Here is a 27,493-nt window from a genome sequence, read left to right as displayed (position 1 = left end):
ATGAAAACTTAAAATATAGAAATAAAAACTTCAAATAAATGTTTAACCATTTTTTCTTTTATGTATTCCAATTTTCCCTTGAACCCATTTATAAGAAATTATTCTTAAAGGATTTACCATCTTATTAAAAAACAGTATGGTAGGTGGAATAATAGTTCCCCAAAGATGTCTACATTGTAATCCCTGGAACCTATAATATGTAATTTTACATGGCAAAAGAGAATTTACAGGTGTGATCGACGATCTTAAAATAGGAAGATTATCCTAGATTATCTGGGATAATAATCACAAGAATGCTTAAAAGAGGGACATAGAATATCAGAAGCAGAAAGACTTGTTTTGATGAAAGCAGAAATCAGAGAGAATAAGAAAGATTTGAAGAAGTTACACCGCTAGCTTTAAAGTTGAAGGGAGTCCACGAACCAAGGAATATAAATATCCTCTAGAAGCGGGAAAAAGCAAGGAAAGGCATTCTTCCCTAGAGCCTCCAGAAGGAATACATCTTTGGTAACACCTTGATTTTAGAACTTCTTATCTGTAGAACTGTAAGATTATAAACTTTTATTATTTTAAGCCACTAAATTTGTAGTAATTTGTTACAACAGCAATAGGAATCTAACATAGATGATAATACACCCAATTGTGCTAGAGCACTGCACATCACTTTTAACAATTTTTCTTAGAATGCACGTCAAATGATTTCTGTTCCCACTGTCTTTGCATGCCTAATTTATGTCAGAATCTCATTGAAGACGAATTTAAGTGAAATTTTATGCTCATCTCATCAGAGATTTTACTCAATTTACATCAACATCATAATCACTATTGAAGTCTCAGAGGGAGCCTCCAACATATCTTAATAGTACTCTATCATCTGGGGTGTAAAATGAAGCAAAAAAAAAAAAAAAAAAAAAACCCTCCCCTTTTTTTAAACTAATTGAGGCCAGTATTGAAAATAAGACATTAATTTTATTGGTCTATGGGCCAGAATCTCTAAGTCCCAGAATTAGGCCATTAGATCCTTGCATGAACCTAGGACATGAAAAAAATGAAGAGATGTTGATATGATCTTGCTGATCAGATGCATTCCCAAGAAAAGGGTAAAGCTGAGCCAATGACCCCAGTTATTCTTCAATATTTATCAATCATAGAAAAGATCCAGAAGTATGGCAATTTTATTTCTTCAGTAGAGAGAAGAAGAATTCCCAAGAAACTCCCATCACCATCGTCATTGTCATCAGCATCACCATTATCAAATAACAGCAGAAACAGCAGCAATAATGTGATGTCAAGGCAAAATAATAAATACAAATTTAAATTGTATTGGTATTATAATATATTTTACATGTAACTAGATCATGAGAATGTTTATTTTACTGGACTTTATTCTTATACCACATTCTTAGTCACTCTCTAATCTGTATTTAATAGTGACTACAATTTTGCCTATAGGGATATCTAAATGTTTTTTAGCATGCTCGTATCTATTAAAGATAATCAAACCCCAAATATACAAGTATTTGTTAATTTATGAATCATGTACATGTGCTATTATTAACAATCTATATAATAAATACCATATGTATCAGTGCTTAATTTTTTGTTATTTCCATATGAAAATGAACATAAACACATAAAACACTCAACATAAGGATTTTCTGATACACCCATCAGAGTTTCTAGCAATTCATGTAGAAGGTCACATACCTATATTAAGTGTCCTAACTTAAAAACTCTTCTAATTTTACCAGGAGGCCTTTAGTGCATTTTCAGTATCATATCAATTGTATGCTTCAAACAGGAACCCTAGAAAGCGTTTCTAGTATTTCTGTAGAGGAAGCCTCCATAGGAGACAGGAAAGGTCTGGGAAGGAGAGGAGTAAACTCCCTTCCTGTGTAGAGTGCCCAAACCGGGGTGGGGGGGGTAAATAAATGAAAAAATAAATATATAAGCAAATAAACAGATTGTTTTGCCTGCCACAAGGAGGAAGCCAAAATAGAAATTACAGCCTGACACCATAAAATCTCTAAAATGGGCATTACTTTATAAAATAATTATAATTGATGGGCTTTTCTTCCTCCCCTAGGTTTCAGAGCACAGTTTAATACACAGACTGGCTAGTGAGCTGATCTCTCTGATGATTATGACTGCTACTGATCAAGTATAGGATTTTTCCTTGAATCTACTTTCATATATTAGATTACTCTTAATATTGAATATCATTTTCTTTTGAAGTAAATCTAGACAGTAGCTGTTGATACATAGCCAAACATAAGATCATTCTTTCTAAGTGTTAAATTCAATAAATGCTTCATTGAATAAATATGTACTTCAGTTATTCTTCCTCTGCTATAAATTTCTGTTTTCATTTACCTTTATTTCTACTTTATCTTAATTTATTAAATATGTTTATCATATTTGAACTTTTGATTATGAGCCATATGGTTTCTAATAGTGCAAGGAGATCAAAGTCTAGGAAGGTCAACAAGCAAGTAATCAAATAATTTCAAGTGAGTACAATATGTACTTAAATAGAAAAAAGTACAGGAGTCAGGGCTGTCACATAGGAAGGAATAACTAACTTTATCTAATAGGTTGAGAAAAGGTTTAACAGTAAAGAAGATGCTTAAGATGGATCTTGAAAGATGATTAGGACTTCAGCACATGAGTTTATGGGTGAGGTGTTTCAGGTAAAAGGTACAAATAAGATCATACTGGGGACATGGCATGCCACAATGCCATAAGTATGGTATGGCTAAATGCAGAATGAGAGAGTAAAAGCCAAAGGGAAAATGAAGTAGGAGAGAGGACAGCTAGATTTTCATAAACCAAAGCTTATAATTCTATATATATATAATGGAGAGATTCTGGAGCAAAATTCAATTTCCTTAATGTTACAAGCATTGAACACCAAGGTCACAATTTTAACATATTAGGACAGGTTGTTCTTCCTCTACATAGAAAATAATTCAAGCTTAAAATGAAAACAGTTGTCCTGATGTCTGAGTGAATTAACTGTGTGAATGTTTGTTAGTTGAGGTAGGGGAAGCAGTTGGGAAACAAGTTTTTATTGATATTTACAATTTACAAGAAAAGACACAAGAATACATAGCCTGGGGTTCCTGATAGTGAGATAGGTTATGGTAGAGATTTCATATCATATGTTATTAACTTACCTAGACTAGTCACATTTTCAAGCTTATATCCCCTAATTGTTTTTCCTTTCTGCAATGTACATGATAAAACCTGCTAAGATGAATCTTCTCATACTTTTCTTTTCCTCTTATTGCCATTGTGATTAACATTGAACATCCCATCAAACTCACAAATTATTATATAAACTGCTACCACCCTACATAATGGGCTGATTTCTCACCAAGTTATTCACCTCATCTAAGGAATTAAAATTAAAAACTCATTCATTTCCTGATGATGGGAATATCTTCAACCTAAGCAAAACTGCCACAGGAAGACTTGGGTCTTTTCAAAAAATTCTTCAACAAGATGCATTGAACCAAATTTCTTAGAGAAATCATTACAGACCACATTATAACAGCAACCTGTGCTTCTTGATCAATTGCCAGATTCGTAACAGGTAATTACCTCTTAAAAAAAAAAAAATCATTCAATATTTCTAAAATGTTGGATAAGATTCAAACCTTGCCCTAAAATAATGCCATATATTTACTTGCCTTTTAGTATACTTTACTGAATGAAGGAAGCAGATAACAATTCCCAATAGCATGGTAGGGATTGTGGAGCCTGTATAAGTGAGTCTGTGAGCCTGAAAGTGGACAATATTTAATGCATGGCAGTGTGGAGGGATATTATAACTTTTAATTCAAAGTATAAAAGAGATGACCACAAAATAAATTGAGCACAACTTTTAAAGAGCAATTGTCTTTAAGCAAGCATATATTGCAAAAGTCCTGTAGAGAACAAATCAAGCTATAAATAGTATTCTTACAACACTCCACAAGTTGAAGCTTTAAATGTAGTATTTTGTCATATTTTTTCAAATTTTTAAGCTTACCTGCATACTTAATGATGAGTATTCTGTCTGATGACAATTAGACAATTAGTTCTGTTTTTATAGCCAGTCTGGTATTTGATAATAAAATTGTGGTTTTACCATAGAAAGAATGTATATATTTATATTCACTATGGTAAGAGACTGGGTATGCAGGTATTTTTTTTTTTTTTAATTTTCAAAGAAGGATTACTATAACAAATAGAATTTATTTCATGAAATACCATATCAAAAAAGCACATAACTGGAAATGGGAAAAGTAGTAGACACTTTAATCTAATAAACACAAAAGACTTAATTTTCTTTTCCCAGAAGAAGTCAAATTAGATTCTTGTCTCAATCTATTGTAGAGTACTTTCTTTCATGTTCCTTTTTACCTGTTCACAAGGGTCTGACCAAAATTCATTATGAGGTAGTACTCAGATTTATACTGCTTCCTATATTTTCTTAATAAAATTTCTTTTTAAAAGAATTAGCATTCACTATGTGCCATGCCTTTTACTAAGTGCATTCTATTCATTACCTCACTTAATTTTCATAAAATCCTGTGAGGTAGATACTATTAAAATTTATTCTACAGATGAAGATAGTAAGGCTAAGAAGAGGAAAATATTTGATGAATACATACTGAATTGTTTAAAAAGCCCCACTTTGAATTCAAAGTCATGAAACTTCCTTTAAAACTTCTTCCCTGTGCTAGCAAATCTAGAACTTTTTTCACCTGTCTACCTATAAATACTATATCTAATCTTCAAAGCTCAATATTAGATATGCACCTTCTTATCTTCTATCACCAACTCATATTACATTCCACATTCTTTTAAACTATAGCACTTTGTTTATTTGCTCAGTATCTAGTACATATTTTTATTGTTTTTTATATATTTTCTATATCTCTAACTTAATGTTAAGCTGCTTGAGAGCAGAGAGAATCAGTGATCTTTGTGTCTCCACTTTTATTGATTTTGGCATAGAGAATGTCCAACAGAACACTGACTTTCTCTTACTACGGCTAATGGAACGTTTATTATTTCCTAATGTCTCATGGGGACTTAATGAAGAGTAAGAACACTTACAGTTGAGCCCATCTTACGGTCCTGCCTCTCCTATGATTTTCCCTGTCTAAATTCCCAGGGGTCTTTTAGAAGCAATAAATGAACATTTTAAATATAAAATTTAATTGAAAAGATATTTCTATTAAGCTTGTTTTCTTCAGTTTTTAAGGGCTTGATTTTGTCGTGATTTTTCAGTTTTCTGCTTTTTCCTGAGCAATTTTGAAAAAAAATACAAGGTGGAAGAAAAGAAAAATAGTGGAGTGAAAAAAAAAAGAAGAAAGGAAAAAAAATCTCTTGGTTATAAATGCATTAGCATTAGAAGAATTTATGGCTCCTCAGACATTCAACCTTGCTCAATTAATTGTCTTCATGACTGCAATCCTCCAAACATACAGTTTTAAATGATGATTTAGAATTACTGACATCTGGAGGCCTCAACAAGAGCTCTAATTTATATAAAGCCCTGGCATATCAAGGCTGTGGATATATTTTAGGAAGATGAGCTTATTCTTACTTTCAGAAATACATATGATTTTGTTTCTTATAGTATCAATAGGATAATAGGGTTTTCTCTTGAAATGTAATTAATAGGCATAGCACATAGGAGATACATCTTAACCTGCGTGTTTCATGCTTTTACCTCTCCATAGAAAATATTTCAATCTTTGTGCTTTGGCTAATAGGCATCAAATAGTTAACCTTAAAAAAAAGATAATCACTCACACATTAAAAAAATAAAAATTGAGAATATGTGCCACCTGATTTTTTGTCAGTAAATTGGAATAAGCACTAGAATCTCCAAAGATCTTACTAAAAAAAGAGGTAAAAGTCAACTCTTTAAAAATGACAAAAATTATATCTGTAGGAGTCTTTCTCTTAAGCTTTGAGTCTATAACTCCTAAATATGATGTTGACTTAAAAGCTTGAATCTGTCAGGGGTGGGGAACAGGGAATTGTTTAATAGGTATAAGTTGTAGATATCCGTTTCACAATAATGGGACTATACTTCCTACTACTGAACTGTACAATTTAGGATGGTAAATGCACAGGTTAAGATAATAAATTTTATGTTATGCATTTTACCAAAACTAAAAAGAAAAAAATGCTTGAATTTATGTTGCAGTATTTGATCAGGACATTAAAAAGGCAAGTGAGGCTCTGCTTGCCTTCATACAACTTAAAATTTATGGGGGTATATAGTATAATCTATAAGTAATTAATCACACTAAATAACCTAAGTGTGCTACAGATAAAAGACTTTAGAAAATTTAAAGAAGGAGAAATCTTATCTTGGTCAGAGAACCATAGATGAGAAGTTTTCTTTCTGTTGAAACAGGGAAAAGTTTGTGAGGGAATTCTTAGCTATTTATACACCAGTGAAATTTCTGTTTCAGAGTTATAGAGGATAATAAGAAGATGGCAAAACCTAATCCCCTTCAGAGGTGGTAGTTACTTTCAGTTCTATTTAAACCTTTTGCCTTTATTTTCAATAAAAGAATCCATTAAATGGGCTCCTCATATCTGGGACTATTTCACAATAGGACATATTTAAAAATAGATTCCACAGGATACATGGTTTTAAAAAGTGCTTCTGAAGCTTCTGACTGTAGTCAAAAAACATAATTTTAATACATATCTGGGCTGACTACAAAAAGAACTAAAAAATGAGTGAGAAACTGAAAACTGATCAGGTGGGTTTAAGCAGTGAAAAAAACCTCAAACGTCTGCATTGCTGTTGGTGCAAATGTAAACATGTGATCTTGATACTAAGCCTTAAGATACACGTGAGGTAAATAACTTAAACCTGAAATTCTCATATTAAGGCAGGGGCCATTTTGGAGAAAGAACAACATGATCTCGTATTAGTAGTGCCTCATGTAGGTTGACAGAAGAAAAGGCAATTCTTTTACTGATGAGGAAAGTTTTCTCAGTACAGGCCCCCGTGATACTATATATTATGTTCGAGTAAACAGGTACAATAAAAACTTACAAACACATAAAGAAACCATCCACTGGAGCTTCCAGATTTCTGAACACATCCAAATGCACTAACTTTTTGAGGACAGAAGTTTCTGCATTCAGGACATTTAAGAACCTTGCTCTATGTATCTCTTTATCTGGTTGTTTATTTGTATCCTTTAAAATATTATTTGTAATAAATTGTCAATAGCAAGCTTAAAAAATTAAAAGAAACCATCCACTATGCATGAGAGTCAACTAATATTTGAAAAATCCAACAAGAACTTACACTGGGGAAATGATACCCTCTTCAGTAAATGGTGCTGGGAAAACTGGATAGCCACATGCAGAAGAATGAAACTGGATTCTTTTATTTCTTAATATATACAAAAATCAACTCAAAATGTATTAAAGACTTAAATACAAGACTCAAAACTATGCTAGAAGAAAACTAGGGAAAACTCTCCTGGATATTGGTCTAGGCAAAGAATTTATGACTAAAACCTTGAAAGCATAGGCAACAAAAACAAAACTAGGCAAATGGGACTATTTTAAACCAAAGGTTTTTAGAGGAAAGGAAACAAGCAACAGAGGGAAGAGACTATTGAATGGGAGAAAATGTTTGCAAACTATTCATCCAACAAGGGACTAATATTTGAAATATACAAGGGAGTCAACTCAATAGAAAAAAAATAATCCCATTAAAAAGTGAGCAAAGGATATGAATAGATATTTATCAAAAGAAGACTTAGAAATGACCAACAGGTATATGAAAAAAATGCTCAACATCACTAAGCATCAGAGAAATGCAAATAAAAACCACAATGAGATATCATTTTACCCCAGTAAGAGTGGCTATCATTTAAAAGACAAAAAATAACAGATGTTGGTGAGAGTGTGGAGAAAACAGAACACTTATACACTGTTGATGAAAATGTAAACTAGTACAGCCATTATGGAAAACAGTATGGAGATTTCTCAAAAAAATGAAAAGTAGAATTAGCATTCAATCCAGCAAAATTGCTACTGGGTATCTATTCAAAGTAAAAGACATCAATATATCAAAGGGATACCTGCACTTACATGTTTATTACAGCACTATTCATAATAGTAAAGATATGGAATCAACCTATCTGTTCATCCACAAATGCAAAGGTAAAGAAAATGTGGCATATATACACAATGAAATACTATTTAACCATAAAAAAGAATAAAATCATGTCATTTGCAGCAACATGGAAGGAAGTAGGGGTCATTATCTTAAGTGAAATAAGCCAGGCACAAAAAGACAAATATCTCCTTGCTCCTCACTTACGTGTGGGAGCAAAAATATTTGATCATACGGAGGTAGAGAGTGGAAAGACAGAAAACAGAGACTGGGAATAGTAAGTGGCAGAGGGGGAAAGATGAAGACAAGTGGGCTAAAGAGTGCAAACACACAGTAAGATAGAAGGAATAAGTTAAGTGATGGTTAGCAGAGTAAGGTGACTGTACCCGACAAAAATGTATTTTACTTGGATGATGAACACGCTAAATACCAGGACTTGATGATTACACATTATATACATGTAGCAAAATTTCTCATGTACCCCATAAATTCGTACAAATTAAAAAATATATATTTAAAACCCAAATGACTTCAGATATTCAATTATCAGGAAGAGGTTATAAATAATAAGCAGGTGGGAAATATTGATGATTCTCTCCTCTCAGTTCCTCATGTTTTTATTCTTATAAGTTTAAACAAAAGCAAAAAGCAAACAAACAATTTAGAAATAGAGTTGGCTCTTGAACAATGTAGAGTTTAGGGGTGCTGACCCCCTCACAGTTTAAAATCTGCTTATAACTTTTGACTCCCCTAAAACTGAAGTACTATTAACCTACTGTTGACTGGAAGCATTACTATGACATAAACAGTTGATTAACACATTTTTTGTATGTTATATGTATCATATACTGTATTCTTACAGTAAAGTAAGCTAGAAAAAAGCAAATGTTAGGAAATCATAAAGAAGAGAAAATATATTTACCTCTCATTAAGTGGAAGTGGGTCATGATAAAGGTCTTCATCCTTGTCATCTTCATGTTGAGTAGGCTGAGGAAGAGGAGGAAAAGAAGGGTTTTTTTTTTTTTTGCTGTCTCATGGGTGACAGAGCTGAAGAGGTATAAGGGGATGCAGGAGAGACAGACACACTTGGTATAACTTTCACTGAAAAATATCTGCATATAAGTAGACCTTCACAGTTCAAAGTTGTGTTTTATAAGGGTCAAATGTATTTTTATTTTAACTATAAAATTAATCTATACAAATTTTTAAAAATAAGACAAGTAAAGAAGAAAACCAAAGTCTTTTCTGTTCTATACTCAACTTAATCTCCAGAGGCACCCCAGATAATATTTTGAGGCATATCCTCCCAGTCCTTTTTCTCTGTATGTGTGAAATTTGTTTTATAAATGTAGGACTCCACTGTACACATGGGGTCTTCATCCTCATCTTCTTCATATTGAATAGGCTGAGGAAGAGGAGAAAGAGGAGGGATTTTGTTGTGCTGTTTCATGGGTAGCAGAGGTAGAAGAGGTAAAATAGATGAAAGGGGAGGTAGCAGAGACAGGAACACTCAGTGTAACTCTACGCAAATTCATCATAATTTTTGTTTGACTTTTTGCTTTTCATTTATAAAAAAATGTTAGTATATGGTACCGACCCTTATTCTACTATTTGCTTTAATTTCTGTGCTCTTATCATAGAAGGGCCCATGTTGTAAAAGAAATCAAAAGTAGTCTTGTATAATCAAAACCTTTCTGCAAGATTGTCTAATGTAAGTAGTTTGCAGGCACTGCTTATTCTACTTATTTTTCCTCATTTTTTCAGTACCGGTTTGAAAGCACTCATCTCCATCAAGTTATCTTTTATTAATTCTTCTTGTGTGGGCCAGGCGCGGTGGCTCATGCCTGTAATCCTAGCACTCTGGGAGGCTGAGGCGGGAGGATCGCTCGAGGTCAGGAGTTCGAGACCAGCCTGAGCAAGAGCAAGACCCTGTCTCTACTAAAAATAGAAAGAAAATATCTGGACAGCTAAAAATATATATAGAAAAAAATTAGCTGGGCATGGTGGCACATGCCTGTAGTCCCAGCTACTCGGGAGGCTGAGAGAGAAGGATTGCTTAAGCCTAGGTGTTTGAGGTTGCTGTGAGCTAGGCTGATGCCATGGCACTCTAGCCTCAGCAACAGAGTGAGATTCTGTCTCAAAAAAAAAAAAATATATATATATGTATATATATATATATATATATAATTCTTGTGTGGTGTCTATATTAGCTCTGGAATTTTTCTAAATTCCATATCTTGAAATCCTTCACTCCCCCCACTTATTTTGCTATATTCAAAATATTTTTCAAGATTTTCTTGATCGGCTTTGTGGTATATCCTGTGAAGTCATACACAATGTCTGGACAGTTTTCTCCAGCAAGAATTTATTGTTTAAGTCCTGATGTCTTTCACGGCTTTTCCTATACCAATGATGGCATCTTCAAATATACATTGATATATTTCCTATACCAATGTCTGGCATCCTTCCAGACATTTATGATGTTATCTCTATTGGTGTTCTCTCCCATAGAATTGACAATATTTTCCATAAAGTATTGTGTGTAACAAGCCTTAAAGGTCCTTATGACCCCCTGATCTAGAAGCTAAATTAGAGAGATTGTCTTTGGAGGCACTTAGACCACTCTTATGGCCTTCAGTGTTAAACTCATGGGGCTCTGGGTGGCTAGGGGCATTGTTCAATATCAAGAGAATTTTAAAAGGCAGTCTCTTATTGGCAATGACTTCCTGACTTCAGAGACAAAGCCTCAATAGAACCAATCCAGGGAAAAGGGTTTTCATTGTCCAGTTCTTCTTTTTTTTTTTTTACAAACAAAAGACTGGCAGATGGGATTTATCAGATTTATAGATAAGGGCAGTCCTGATCATAAACTCAACTGCATTTTCACAAAACAGTAGAGTTAGCTTTACCCCTTCCTGCCTTCAATCCTGGTGTTCACTTGTCTTCCTTACTGGTAAATGTCCTTTGTGGCTTTTTTTTTTTTTTTCTCAGAATAGGGCATTTTTGTCTGCATTCAAAACATGTTCAGGCAGATATCCTTCACCTTCAGTGATTTTTTTAATGGTATCTGGGAACTCATCTGCTGCCTCTTGGTCAGCAGAAGCTGCTTCTCCTATTATCTGGATATTTTTTGACGTAAACCTCTTTCTAAAATTATCAAACTACCCTTTGCTGGCATTAAATTCTCCAGCATTATATCCTATACCTTCCTTTTGCTTTAAGTTATATATAATAACTTTGCTTTTTCTAGAATCATACTAGAATCTGTAGGTATGCATTTCTTATAGCAGTCCTACACCCAAATAAAAGCTGTATTTTCGATACAAGATAAAAAGACATTTCACAACAAGTGCAAGGGTTTTGTACCTGTTGGTGTAGCTGCAGCAGGGCTTCAGGAACTTCCTCTTCTTTTCTTACGATGGTGCTTATGCTGGATTAATTATCTTGAAATGGCAGGCAACCTCAATCTAGGTACATATTAGCTAGCTGCAGACCTCAATCTAGGTACCTATTAAGCAATTCAACGTTTTTCTGTAATGTCATGACTTTTCTCTGCTTCTTGAAAGCACTTCAAACATCATTAGCAGCATTTCATATTGGTCCCATGGTGTTATCCAAGGTTTAAGGTTTGCACTAAACATGATGAAAAATACACAAGAATCATGAGAGATTACTTTTTACTACCACGCACTATTTATTGCAGAGGAACTGCTCACGTGGCAATGATTAGCTCACACAGTGCTTTAAGCAGATACTTGAAACGACTGCGTGCACCTCAATACCAACAGGTGGTGGCTATAAAATTAATACTGTAGTATGGTTTATACTATGTTAGGTCCAGAGCCGAGAGAAAGAGACACAAAGCCTCATGTGTAGCAAAATGCTGTTTATATTGAGCATCTGGGTGCAGATGGGTGGAGACGAAAAAGCGTCCACTCCGAGGGAAGGGAAAGCCTTGGGTTTTATAGAGAGTTTCTTCCAGGGGGAGTGAGTAACACCTGTAGAGATAGGGGAGGGGGTAGCTTCATCCTTATCAGCAGGCACAGGAATGCCAGCGTGGCTGCAGCTGTCTGTGGTTGAAGTTAGATTTATAACCTTGGACTCTCCAGACTCCTGCAGCTTTTGTTTCACAGGCTTTATAATAATTTTTGGATTCCCACCTGGAACAAACCTAACATACTACAGTTAATTTTAAGAGTTATAATTTAATACTGCATCCTTACATTTGTTTACATTTTTTTTTGACTGTGAATGGCACCATGTACGGTCTGTAAGTGATTGTATACATAAATTTTGACAAACTTTAACATTTTATAATAGATTTTGTATATTTTGTGGTAGTAAATGACAAAATAGATTAGCATCTATATATATTTTATGTATTCACGACATGCAGAACTTTTTCTTATTTTTTTGATATTCTAGGCTATGTGATTTATTTGCAACATTTTTCAAATTGTTATAAATTTGTAAAAAATTTTCCAAAATATTTATTTTTAAAAATACACATATAAGTGGCCCCACACAGTTCAAACCTATGTTGTTCAAGGATCACTGTATTGTGGAAATATACTTTAGAGAGCGGATAGGAAAATCTTAAGTGTCTACCTTAGGAGGAATGTTTCTGGACTAAATATTTATTTTTATAGACACAAATTACTTCATATATTAATTTTTTTAAGTGGAAATTATTGTAAAATTACTATATTTACCACTTTCTTCAGTACAAACTTGTAAGCTTTAGAAAATATTTTAAAATAGGCATTTATTTCTCCATTTATCAGCACACAGGTAGGGTTAGAAATTTAGGAAATAAAATGCAGAATGCTAAGTTATTTAAATTTCAGATAAACAACAGATAATATTTTAGTGTAAGTATGTCTCAGAGGAACATTTAACTAGGCATCCTGTGTTTTATCTAATAGCTGATCATATAAGTAGTCTGCTAGGTACTAAAGGGCAGAACAAGAAGGACACAATCTCTGTCCTTATGAACTTTATAATCAGTGATGGCTTGAAAAAAGTGTAAAGAAAATAATAAATATTTATAAATGTTTTTAAAATGAAAGAGATTTTCTATCTCCCATTTTAAAGATTCTATCATGGCTGATTGAAATAGACAATGATTCTGTAATCCTCTGAAATAAAGACTCTAGTTTTTGCCTCCAGCTTTCATGTTTGACTTTCAAGTTAAAATGCCAGTGTGTATACATACTTTCTTTACATCTATTAATATCACAGTCTAGTTCCAAAAAGGGGGTTGATCCCTATAGCTAATTTTGGAATAGGTGAGGTGTTATTATATATATTTCTCCACTTCAAAAATTTCCTTATATTAAGGTCACTACATGGGTTTTGTTATGGGACTGTCAGTGAAATTTGAAATAGAGAATAAATATCAAGATGGGTTTTTGAGATTTAATTAGGTCATTTATTTGAAGAAGATTTTTAAGTATTCTATAGCAGCAGCTATAAGTGTATGCTAAATAAAATAAATTCAAATGAAAAGGAAACTAAATAAATGTCTTGCTTAGATTTCCTTTTCTCAAATTATTATAAAAATTATCCTTTCATTGACAAAGAAACAAATCACGAAGCATTAATGTACATATCTGATTCAGAATTGGAGTTCTATATCTGGAATGTGCTCTCAAATTCCTTAATATAGGGAAAACTAATACTTCCTCTGTTCCCAGTGTTTGTAATTGTGTCTCTTAATTTTAACATAAGTCATTTCATATATTCTCAAAAGAAAATTGTTTTCAGCAAGAACTTTTAGAATGCCTTTTGGTCATGTTTCTTAGGGTTCTAAACCATAGTTACACACAGCATTTTTTTTTTTTTTTTTAAAGTCACCAACACATTTGATCTCTTGGAAGTTTGCCTGCAATTTGGTATGCTGGAGCCAGACTTCTCAAAAAATTCAGGGCTAGACAATATAAATTGGCATGAAGGAATTTTGCCATTGACTTGATGGAATGAGGAAGGAGGCTAGAAATTAGAGATACACAGTAGACACAATTGAGTTGATGCTTTTTAATTACCCTGTATCTTTGCTGGATAATGCATTCTACAATCATCCTGAGTGCAATGACTTTGATGTGGTGTATTCTAGATGGATAAACATAAAACCCAAAGCACACTGTTTATTTGATACTCTGATTATTGAAAATATATTTTTAGATAAAGCAGATTGCTTATTCCCATTTTTTTTCCTGATAAAGGATGTATAGAATTTGATCAGAGCTGTATAATTGATGAACTGAAAATATTTCAGGGTTGTAAATAATATCAGAAATCAATTTCTCCCCTTGTTGATTTGCCTATTACCTTCTTCTCTAAATACTAAAGGACAATTTAGGGAGAAAAAATATAAAGAAAATTAGAGAGTAGTTTAAAAGGCACATCTGTGTACACATGTATTCTAGTAAACATTAGAAAATGCATGAAGATGAGATGGGGAAGGGAATAAAGAATCTGGGAAGAAAAATGTATAGAAATATGATAAGACTAAGACAGAAAGGGGAGTTTTGGTTGGTGCAAACTTTAATTTTAATTCGAATACTACCAACTAGTTAAAGCAAATGATAGCATAAACATGCTTTCCAAGACAGTGTGTTTCATTTTCACAAAAGAAAAGTGATTTCACTGAACTGTGTGGGAAAAGGAGACACTTTAAATAAAAGGAATTTCTAAGAATAGAATGCTGTTTGAACCTCAGATGACAACATTGAATACATTTTGACATATCATGTATCAGCCTTTAGTTTAATGGTATTTCATGCACACATTTCCTTTTTTCTAGAAACAGATTAGAATATACTTATATTTTCCATTTTCTTTATTTTTCTGCAAAACACTTTTTATGGTTGATTCAGGTTGTATTCATTGACATGCATTTATAGCAAGCTGTGAGCATTATCCTGAATATATGTTCTCTGCTGGATGCCAAGCTATCAGATTCTCTTAAAACTGGCTATGTTGGATTTACTAGAATAAAATAGAAAACAAAAATATAAAGAGACTATTTATATGCAATGGCCAAAATGTCTGTGGTTCAAATACATATACATATATTAATATATACACACATATACATTCATGAGCATATATATGTGAAAATTACATATATAAAATTGTATGCACATATGCATAGTCATATTTATTTATTATTAACAGAAAGTTTAAGGATGTTTTTAACATCAATGATAGCTAATGATGGTCTGGCTTTTGCTATATATGCATTATTCCATATGCCTTTTGCTATATATGCATTATTTCATTTAATCCTCTCAAAAATCTTATCAGTTGGACACTAATAATAACCCTTTTGTAAAGAAGAAGAGACAGGGCTTTTATAGGTTAAATAACTTTTCTACAGTTTCACACCTAGGAAGAGGCAGAGACAGCATTTGCTCAAAAAGGTGTGAGGTAAAGTAAGTATATGTAACCATATGCTGTATTTCTTTTCAACAACAAAGAACAACAAATGAAAACTAGAGGATATATCAGATATTAAACTGATAAGAAGACATACTATGCTTGATCTTAGCCAAAGGCCAATAGAATGAAATCCTGTCATTTGCAGCAACATAAATGGAACTGGAAGTCATTAAGTTAAGTGAAATAAGCCAGGCACAGGAAGACAAATATCACATGTTCTCACTCTTATGTGGGAGCTAAGAAAGTGGATCTCATTGAGGTAGAGAGTAGAATGGGGGTTACCTGAGGCTAGGAAGGGAAGGGGGATGACGAGAAGGTTCCTAAGGGTTAGAAAAACACAGAGAGAAAGATTAAGTTCTAGTATTCAATAGTACAGTAGGGAAATCATAGTTAACAATAACTTACTGTATATTTCAAAATACCTAAAAAAGAATTGTAATGTTCCCAACAAAAAGAAAGCATAAATGTTTGAGGTGATAGATAACCCAATTACCCTGATATGATCATTACATATTGTATACAGGTATCAATACATAACATATACTCCCAAAATATATACAACTTTTATATACTAATAAAAAATTTAATAAAAAGAAAAGTAGAGGAAAGTGAAGGAAGAAAACCAAGGGATGGATCTAAAATGAAACAATAAGTTAACCTAAATTCTATACCCTAAAAAAATATTCTTTTCAAATGAGTGATCACAAATTATGCTAGACCTTCTAGAATCCACTACAAAATATTCTCAGCGATGTATTTTATAGATTCTATGGTATGAAAAAAACTCAGAATTAAAGTTATTCTCTGAAACAAGATCAATAAGAAAATTCATTTGGATATCCACTTTAAAAGAACATTATGTCACATAATGCACAGTGTTCTAAAATAACAATGCAAAAACAAAATACTTATTAGAGCACATAAGTGTAGATTAATTTCCCAGAGCAATTTCGCAAGGCATCCCTCAAAGCAAGGTTATCATCATCAGCCCTTTGATATGGCTGGGAAAAGGAAGCAAATACTGGAAGAGTGAGCATATCCCTTGTGATTCAAGCTCATGGAGTGGCAGAGTAGACGTTGTAATTCATTGCTCTACGGACTTCTTCTAGAAGAAATTATTTTATCAGTTAGGTAAATAGAAATTTCATCATTAAAAAAAAGTTGGGTCAGTATATTTAATGAAAATTGAGGGACCAGCAATGGATTCCTGCCATTGTAGAAGATGTGGTAACTCCCAGATGAATGAAAGGATTATCACTATCACTTTTGTGTATGTGACTTTGGTTAGGGAGAGTTGTCTAGAATTCCAGTGTGTTTCTTTATTTTCTTAATGTCCAAAAATCTCATGAAAATATTGTTATAGACTGATTTGTGCTCCCCACAAGATATGTTAGAGCTCTCAATATCTCAGAATATGATTTTATCTGGTTTGGAGATAAGGTTTTTGCAAAGATAATCAAAGTAAGGATGAAGTAATGGAGTTCAGGACATACTACACAAAACGTAGCACTTTGGCATATTGAGTATTTCAAGCTAAAGAAATTTGAGGAATGACTTTAGACCTTCTCCTGAAGCAAGTCTTAAAACATAGGAAGGATTTTCTGTCCCTCACTTGAAGTAAGACATAAGACTGTTATGTGAAAAGTACCCTCCCTATACCCAGTGGAAAGGAACATCCTTACCTCTGAAGATGAAGGGACACAGAGGAATCAGAGAATACAGGTCTTGCTAAGTTTCTCACACTTTGTTACCCTTAGCTCATACTCTTCTTTTTGCCCTGTTATATTTCTCCATTACTTTCCATTTGTACCAAGCCTGCTATAAAAATATTCAGGTTTAACTGTTTCTTTGGATCTTCATTTACTTATGAAGACTCCCATGTAACATAAAAGTTGTATTAAATAAACGTGTATGCTTTTCTCATGTTAATCTGTCTTTTGTTACTGTGGCCTGAGCCAATGAACCTAAGATGGTTAGAAGGAAAAAAATATGTTTCCTCCCCTACTGAGGTTATTAGGGTGGGCCCTAAAGCAATATGATTGCCATTCTTACAAGAAGAGCAAATTTGGACACAGAAACACATATGCATGTCGGAAAGACATTATGAAGACACAGAGAATACTACCATCTACAAGCCAAGGAGAGAGAACTAGAACAGATCCTTACCCAAAAACCCTTGGAAGGAACTGACTCTGCTGATCACCTGATTGCAAACCTTTAGCCTCCAGAACTGTGAGACAGTAAATTTCCATTGTTTAACCTACCCATTTTTCAGTCTTTGTTACTAGCAGTCTTAGCAAACTAATACAAATGTGCCTTAAATGTGATTGTTTTGAATAGTTTTTTTTTTAATGGGGGCCTATGTCTTGTGTAGATGTACAGCAGGCTTATCTTTATTTCACTAGTCAAATTTTCAATTTAATTTAGAAGTTCCTTTTGGGTTATTAACCTCCAGTATGATTTGATCTGCCTTGATCTTCCTTGAATTACTCAAAAGCTTTGGTCTACTGATTAATACTTATTTTTCAACATTCTAAGAAGTTAATCTTTATTTGCCTATTTAAATAAGACCTTGGGACAGAGTCAAAGCATGCACACTTATTTGATACTTGAATTGAAAGTCTCCATATGAATTATTTTAAAGGTGATTCAGATAGATATTACCCTGTTATAATATTTCAATGCCTTCACATTTTTTCTATGCTTACCTTTTCTTCAAAATAATTTTATACTGCTTTTCTCCTGCTAGCTACTCAAAAGTTTATCCAATACATTTCTTTTTTTTTCTGAAACATAAATTATATTTAAAGGATTTGGAAATAAAGGGATAAGTGGTAGAAATAATCACTAAATGCAAACTCTTTAAGGAATGAGGCATGCTCATCGAGTGGAATAATTTCCTATAGATACTACCATTTGCAAGTATATCAAAGATATGCAAGTTTGCAAGTTGTTGTAGTTTCTGTGTGTAAGATGCATACTAGTACAGAATGGCCTTATCTTTTATAACTTGTGACATTTGAAACTTTCACTTTATAACAACATTATTTAAAACATGTTGGAATTATAAAACGAATGGGTTCTGATTCTTTCTCTTGAGATGTCATTAATCTAGTTGCTTTTCCTTTCTGTGACTTAGTTTGAGCAGCACAATGACCAAAATATACACTAGGTTTTTTTTTAATAATTGAATCAGATTAAAGTCTAAAAGTCTTGCAAACTTTTCACAGATATAAGTAATATTTACAAATATGAGATATGTCATTCAATCTACTTAAAGTTAGGTTTCAAGCTTCTTTAAATTTCAAAGTTCTATAACTAGTCTTGTGACTAAACAATAATGTATATAAAATGTTTTTTAAAAGTTTTCTTTAATCATGTCCACTCTGTTTCAACACAAAAGAGTTATACCATTTTGAAGATGTATTTTTCTAATAAGTAATGATAATATGTGCCATGGTTTATGTGTCTGATTTTAAAAATATACTCTTTTAACATTACTTTGATAGTTGCTGGAAGAGAAAATGATAGCTTAGAATATTCTGTGGATGATAAGACTTTGATCACATTACTTCTTGTTAGTTTAAGTGGTTACATTTGGTCCCCAGAAAAATTTTCATTGATATCAGATAACCAGACACTTGTTTTACCGATTAAGATATTGTGTTTTCCCTTAACTTAATTTCTTGTAACAAGGCTATTTTTCAGGGTATTGAAAATTTTTTATAACATGGAGAAATACATGCTTTATGACTTCTTTACAAAGTCATTTACATATAAATGAGCTCCCCGTCTTATCCTCCTCTATTGCCTTCATTCTGCAAACATTTTCATAGTCAAACAAGTCTTTCATCAGACCACATATCAAGTTCAAGCACAAAAAGAATTTACAGTATTGCATTTTGGGAAATAGTGATGAAATACTACTACTTATTTACTGAGTTCCCATGGATCTCTCTAGAGTCAGAGAGTTCACCCACTAAGATAAAAAAATAAAAATTAAAATTAAAGAGTAAAAATAGACTCAGAATATAAGCATAAGAAGGGCCTCAAGAACTTGTACTATAGAGATAAACTTTTCATGTATTGATTATTAACTTATGTGCTGGGAGTTTGAACAGTTGAATTTGATTCTTTTCTTTGTAAGCAAATTAACTGAATAATAGTTCAGACCTGTCTTTACTAGCACAGATTCAGCTGTAGTTATTCTTTCATAAAAATAGCACAACTACTATTATATATTTATGGTATGATTTTACTTTGATCATCACATTCATTCTAACTACTTTGTATTGAATATTAATCATAAAAATATAGACTCAGTTAAAATTTATAACTAAAAATTCTATTTACTCAATTATTTCACTTTTATACATCTATTTATAATTTACATAATTATTTTAATTGTGCTGTAGCTTCTGGCTTAAGATTTTCTGTTTTCATATATATATTTTTTAAATTACGAGATTAGCAGATACAATTGTAAGATTTAAAAAGTGCAAAGGATATGAAAGGAGTTACGCTCTACCCTTTCACTTAACTCCCATCCTAGTTTTCTGACTACTGATGATTCAGGGATAAAGCATGGCAAAATACTGTTGCAATTCATAGAGGGGTCACATTTTCCACATTATAAGACCCAATCCAAAGTTGGCACAAATAGCAACATGGATTCACACATGTGGGCACATATACACACTCACCCAGAAACACAGCAAAATAAGCCTCTTCTCTAGACAGTCCTCTCATTTTGCCTATAGTCCCCTTTTGCCTCTAGACCCCACCAGCCATGATCACAAATAAATTTTTAAAATATTATATTGACTATATCTTAAACTTTCCCAAAGAGAGTAATCCACCATATTATTCATAAAATGTGCAAAAAACAAATCATTTCCACATCTTATGTACCCACTTTTTGGTGTAGGCTATTCTCGTTCAGTGTGTTCTATTCATTATTTGTTTTGGAAAGGACCGATAAGTTTGCTTTTTTGAATTTAATGTCTTGATATTTTCTTCCAGCTATTGCCATCTCAAGGCATCTAAAGTATTCCTTGATCACACCCGTGGTTAAAATGATTCCACTCCATAGGTTGCTGCTTATCTATATGTGTGTGTACGCTGTGCACACAGAGTGGAAATAGAGAAAATAGATGGTTGGTAAAGATAGTTTGTCCTGAAATGTCAGGAGGTTTGACTTGTTTTTCATTCCCATGACATTCCAAATAAAAGATGATTTGGAGAATATTGAGGCAACTTCCTATCTTTCAGAGAAACGAAGGGATTATAAACTGTCATATATTTTCTGGAAAATAATTTGACACTATAAAAAGTTACAATCATATATTGAAGAAGTAATATCACTTTTAGCATTGTACACCAATAAAATAATAAGAAATTCAAAGAGTCATGAACAAAGATGTTCTTTGCTACATTGTTTGTCACCCATAGGCCCATCAATTCATACTAATAAGTTGTTGTATATCTTTATAAAAGATTCAATCAACTCTCTCCAGGAGAACCAAAGAGATGCCATATCACCATTATTTCTAATAGCTGAGTAATATTCCATGGTATACATATACCACATTTTGCTAATCCATTCATGAATTGATGGGCATTTGGGTTGTTTCCACATCTTTGTGATTGTGAATTGTGTTGCTATTAAGTGAAGTATCCCAAGAATGGAAAAATAAGCACCATATGTACTCACCAGCAAACTGGTTTCCCTGAGTGCTCATTTGGGAATAACACCAATTGGGTATCTAACAGAGGTCGGGGCTGGGTGGAAGGGATGGGTGTATACCTACTTGATGAGTGCGATGCGCACTGCCTGGGGAATGGACACGCTTGAAGTTCTGACTGGGGGGGATGGGGTGCGGGGAGGGGATGGGTGCACACCTACATGATGAGTGCGATGTGCACTGTCCAGGGAATGGACACAATTGAAGCTCAGACTCGGGGGGATGGGGAGGCATGAGCAATATATATAGCCTGAACTTTTGTACCCCCATAATGAGCTGAAAAACAAAACAAAAAAAGATTCAATCAATATAATAGTGTTTCTAAGGAAATGCAATAAAAGAAGCATTTATATTCCAAACTGGGATAATCCAAATTAGCCTTAAACAACTATAAATTATTTTGGCATTTTTAGTTGCCACCAGCAGCCCTAGGTAAGGAGTAGCTGCTCCTCCAAAATCATCCCACTAAAAAGTTTTAATGAAACACAATCTCTGGTCCTTCTCTGCCACACATATTGGCTTTTATTTTAAGCATGCATTTAATAAGAAAGTGAAAGAAAATTTCTCTAAGGTATTTTTCAGAGTTCTCAAACTTCCTCCATAGAAAGCAAATGGGACTATATTCCAGCCACATTATTCATTTAACCATCCAATAGGACGATGTAACTAGGGATTCTCAGAAAGGGATCAGAATATGGCAAATTTAGGGATCAAGCCTCGGGAGTCTTCCCAACATTACATGTTAAAGTGCTTCTTAAGTTTTTATACCACGCTTATGCAAAGATGGGGAAGTTGCTCTATTCTAGATAATCCATTCATTGTCAATATAATTTCTAACATGCATTTTGCTAATTAACTAATTTCATCAATAGAAACTCACTTCCATTATAGATTATACAAAGCCTCTGGTGCAGAAGGGCATAAAGATAGCTAAATTATTCACTGTAGCAGCCTCTGTAGTGTGGTATTTCTGAGAAATGCTAGTTAACCACTCCTGGAGTGTGAATTACTGATTCAGAGACTAACAGGCACAGCTTAGACAATATAATACATTGTGAAGAATTCTAAAATTAATTGCAGACATGAAAACATATGTAAAAATTTATTTAAAGACCTAGCAAAAAATTATATATACACTATTATTTGAGACATATTAAAATATGTAAGTATAAACTACTACTGGAAATTATAGCATGTTAAATTTGTTTGATTATAAGTCATTTTTATTTTCATCCTTATAGATATATATTTTATTTTTTAGAAATACCTTAACAAACAAATACTATAGAATAAATAGAGAAACAAGAAATTATATTACTTAAACTAAATATGCATAGATTAAGGGAGGAAGGTGTCACAATCTGTGTTAAAGGCAACTGGATACCTCCAATCTGATCCTTCAAGTATGTTCTCAAGAGTCCACTATGTCAGGATCATTGCATTGTCTATGCCTTCGATTTGTATAACAGATGACTCTCAACCTTCTTGTATTTTTCTTTCTATTCTTTGCTTGTTTGATTCTTGTAAGGAGAACAGTGATGCTGTAAGGGCAAATATAAATTAAAAATAAGAGGCTTAATTCTCCCCATTGAAAATAAAGGAAGGAATTTCCCTGTTTTCCTTTTTCTTAGGAAACTTATAATTTTCTTTATAAAACTTTTACTTTTAAGTACTTTCTGTATTTCTCTCGAGTGTATGTAAATCCTCCTAAAACTAAATGTGTCTTTTGTCAGTTTTATGACCCAGGAATGACTTTCTCAAGGATCTGGAACCATCTCTTTGGAAGGTAAACATCCAAGGAAGATAGTGCCACTATTTCCCATTTTCTGTGTGAGGGTAGGAGCCTGACTTCAGCTGGCTTCTGGCTCCAAGTTTCAAAACTACCTTCTGTCATGAAGATATGAGCAGTTCATTATTTTATTTTTTTTTTGAATAAAGTCAATTAACTAACAGATGGTCATCTCAATTACCAGGTGAATTTAGGGTGAACTACATGTGACAATGGTGGTGTCAATTCCTCTTACTTGATGACTAGTTACTGTTTAGCACATGTATGTAATGGATTGCATCTGCTTGGCTGTATAAAAAGGTAAGATTTCTTTCTGTCTTCGCAATCTTTTAACAGATTCCCCGTGATGCATGTCATATTCCTGTCTAATGGTTTTTCAACAATAAGATTGTCTTCTTTCTCTTTTACTTCTGTGGAGATATTCTGGGTTGGGAGAAGATTTTGTTTTTAATTATATTTCCCCAATAACACATACTTTTGAAATTCTTTTTCAAATATATTTTTAAATCTATCACTTATAAATAACAACCATTTCTTCTAAGAAATCACCAGCCACATATATATTTGCTCTCAAATCTGCATGTTTTGCTTATTTTTCAGCCTTGTTTTTATACCCATGTGTGTATCTGTGTATTTACAAGATTAAAAAACACAACTTGTAAAATGTCAAAGAATAGAAAGAAGGACATAAAAAGAGTTAAGCTCTACCCTCTCTACAGTTGACAGTCAGCATCTCCACCTCTCTGAGATAACCACGGCAACCAACTGGCATTTTTTCACACCCTTCTCCATGTACCTATAATTCTATATATTAAATAAAAACATCGTTGCAATCTATATTGTACTAGATTACGGAAAATTTTAGAATGCCATGAATGTAACACTTAATTTGATAAGGTAAATTTCCAAGGCCCTCCATCTCTATTCTCAGGCATGGGGCTTTTGATAATGTAAAAAAAAAAAAAAAAAAAAATTACAACAGATGGAGTTAAACAGGCAGAGTTTATTTAATATTATTGCAATAGGAGAGAGAGATTGAACTCTGTTGAAATGAGAGTTGATAAGTACTGGGATAAATTAATGGAAAAGTCCTGGAGGACATTAAGGGGAAGTTGGTCTGTGTGATTAGATTATGTGTGTTTGCTAATTGGCACTTATAAAAGTTAGTTTTCAACCTTCTTTCAGAGACTGGTATATAGCAACCCTTTCTTTCTTGATGATTGCATTTCAAAGGAATGGCTCCCAGGCCGGGCGCGGTGGCTCACGCCTGTAATCCTAGCACTCTGGGAGGCCGAGGTGGGCGGATCGTTTGAGCTCAGGAGTTCGAGACCAGCCTGAGCAAGAGCGAGACCCCATCTCTACTAAAAATAGAAAGAAATTATATGGACAGCTAAAAATATATATAGAAAAAAATTAGCCGGGCATGGTGGTGCATGCCTGTAGTCCCAGCTACTCGGGAGGCTGAGACAGGAGGATTGCTTGAGCCCAGGAGTTTGAGGTTGCTGTGAGCTAGGCTGACACCACGGCACTCACTCTAGCCTGGGCAACAGAGTGAGACTCTGTCTCAAAAAAAAAAAAAAAAAAAAAAAAAAAAAAAAAAAAATTCGAGATCAAAGGAATGGCTCCCAGGTTCTTGAGAAAGACATTTTGTGTTATAAAACTGGTCAAGAGGTTGGGAGAAGATTTACATCTAAAAGAGGTAGAGCAAAAAACATAAAATGTCAAGTTTTCTAAAATATATGCTTTAAAAAAAGAAAGAGGTCAAGGGTCTATAGTAGGGAAGAAACCTGTCTAATATTTAGTGAAACTGAAGGAAATATTAAGGCCATCTTGTTCAACAATTTTTAATCTGGTTAGAGTTGTGAAATGACCTGCTAGAAAAAGATAAAATTCTAACCAGCATCAGGTGGCATATTGTAACTGTGTACTTGGTCCTTTCCAAATGTACATGATACACTATAAGCCCACAAAACTCATGTCCAAAAGCTAAAACAATCAACAGATAACTGTATGGAATAAGAAATCAAGGGGATTCTTTATGTGGGTAGCTTTTGCCAAAATAAATGCATCAATGTACATATATGTACCGTAAGTTTGGTACTTGTCCCCGCTGCCCAACAAAGAGCAAGGACAAGTGGTTTAAGGAAAAGGAAAGAGAAGTTTCCTAATTTGACAGCAAATGAGGAGAATGGCTGACTCTTGTCTTAAAGAACCATCATCCTCCCTTTTAGCAGAAATACAGAGCTTTTACAAGGGGGTTTTCAGCTTTGGGCTATTGCTGTTCAACTGTAGCATCTCTGGTGAAGATGATCTCATGACCTCTGTTCTGTTGAGCCATCTCCTGTGGTTTAAGATACTAGAAACAAAGAACAAAGAATATTACTCTGCCCTTCTGATTATTAGCCTTGGGCAGGGATGCAGTATTTAATTTCCAAAAGAGTTAGGGGTGGATTGTTGTTTAAAGAGACAACTTGTAAAACAGTTTGCTCTTTTTCAGGCCTTTACCTCTGTTACATACTAAGCTAGACCATGACATATTCTACATAAATCAATATCTTCATTTTAACCATAAGCATTATTAAAAACAAATTATAATGGTCACATTTACCATTTTAAATAACTGAACACTTCTAATTTCTCCATGTGATCAGTTTATTATTTCACTGTCTCATTGACTGGAAATGGAAACCAACTATATTTTTCTAGTCATCACTTCAGGAACTAAAACAGAAACTGAAAAGCCAATAAATATTGATAAAACTTAGCTCAGTCAGCATAGTCCAATAATCTAATAACTTCCACTTCTTTTGGACGGTTATTCATAGAACTAGTTTAATCATGCTTTATATTTTCTAGATTCCTCCACCTTTAACCACATCTCTTCCTAATTGATTTAAATATCCCTAACTTACATCATCCATTGACACTTTCATAAACTTATGCCATGTTTAGAACATTTCCGATTGTATATATGAATAAATGTTTTAAATTTTCACTATTTGAAAATAAAATTTAGTAGTCATACACGTACATTATTTCTCCCATGAATATTACCTGTTAATGGTTAATTTCATGAGTGGCATAGGCTATAAGATTACTTTATATCACCATAGACTGTACCTAATTATAATGAAGATAATACTTTTTGTCTTAACTTCTACTTTGTTTTAGTCTATTTGTACAATACACAGAAAATTGCTCAGCTTGTGGTCTACAGCCAGCAATTAACACCACTTAGCAGCTGTTAAAATGGGTAATCTCCTGTTGTTATCTTCATGTGGTTTAATTCAAATGCTAATTGCTCTCTGAGCACTGATTATAAACCTACCACATCTAGTATAATCTGCAGACACGTTGAAAAAAAAATGCTTTTTGAGGGAGAGGGGTGGTGATGGTGATGGTGGAGGAGAGAAATGTTCAAGGGACTTTAAAATTTAAACCATGATAAAATGCAGTTGGGCAATTTTCAGAGGGATTCAGTACTAATGAGGTACCAGAGTTAGAGCAAATAGAATTGTGTTGTCCACTATGCTTGCCACTTGTCATGTGTGGCTATTAAATATGTGAAATGAGTCCTAGTCCAAATTTGCATGTGCTGTAAATGTAAAATATGTATCAGATCTCAAATATATATTACTAAGAAAAGAATGTAAAATACCTCATTGATAATTTTTATATTGATTGCATGTTGAAATAATATTTTGGATATATTACGCTAAGTAAAAGATGGATAAAATTAATTTCACTTATTTCTTTTATATTTTTTAATGTGGCTAGTAAAAATTTTTAAATTATATGTGATTCACATTATATTTCTATTACGTAACACTGAACTACAGTACGGACAAATTCATAAGGTGCCTAGAAAGAATAGAAACAATTGTCTTGCCTTTTCAGTTATATGACTTAAGCTTTGTGTAGGAAAACATAAAAAAAGAGAAGTAACAAATTCATATATTCCAATTAATGACTTTAGAAAATTGATATATTGTATTTTAAATTTCCTCAGACTGTAAAAAATTCATTTAAGATATAATGCCCAAAGCCAATCAAACTTCAAAAATGTAAAGGAAATTGAAACGTGGAAATGTCACTGAGAGAAGTAAAGCAGGCTGTAATTAATCAATTATTGAATAAATGGGAGGAAACAACATGCATTTTTAAAGTTATTTTTAATAAAATTGTGTGCACTTTGGAGCCTTCACCAGGCAATGGGCAGCAATAGTTCCATCTGTGTGCAATTTCAAATGAATGCAAATTCTCCCCCACCCCCTTTGGCTCCAAGGCTAATGAGAAAATGGAATGTGTTTTGGCCTAAATAGCCTTGTTTGAATATAACACTATTGATTTCCTTATGACTCACTT

General features: G+C 33.2%; 1 non-coding gene across 1 annotated transcript; it reads right to left on the bottom strand.

The window, feature by feature from the left end:
• Positions 1-15,528: 15,528 nt before the first annotated feature.
• Positions 15,529-15,725, bottom strand: LOC138385474 (U2 spliceosomal RNA). The gene has a single exon (XR_011233721.1). It is a non-coding gene; the product is annotated as a U2 spliceosomal RNA (small nuclear RNA).
• Between the last annotated feature and the right edge of the window lie 11,768 nt (positions 15,726-27,493).

The sequence above is a fragment of the Eulemur rufifrons genome, chromosome 6 (genome assembly GCF_041146395.1).
Source record: "Eulemur rufifrons isolate Redbay chromosome 6, OSU_ERuf_1, whole genome shotgun sequence".
In the NCBI taxonomy this organism is placed as follows: Eukaryota; Metazoa; Chordata; class Mammalia; order Primates; family Lemuridae; genus Eulemur; species Eulemur rufifrons.
Note: the sequence above shows the minus strand (reverse complement) of the source record. Positions and strands in the feature narration are given on the sequence as shown.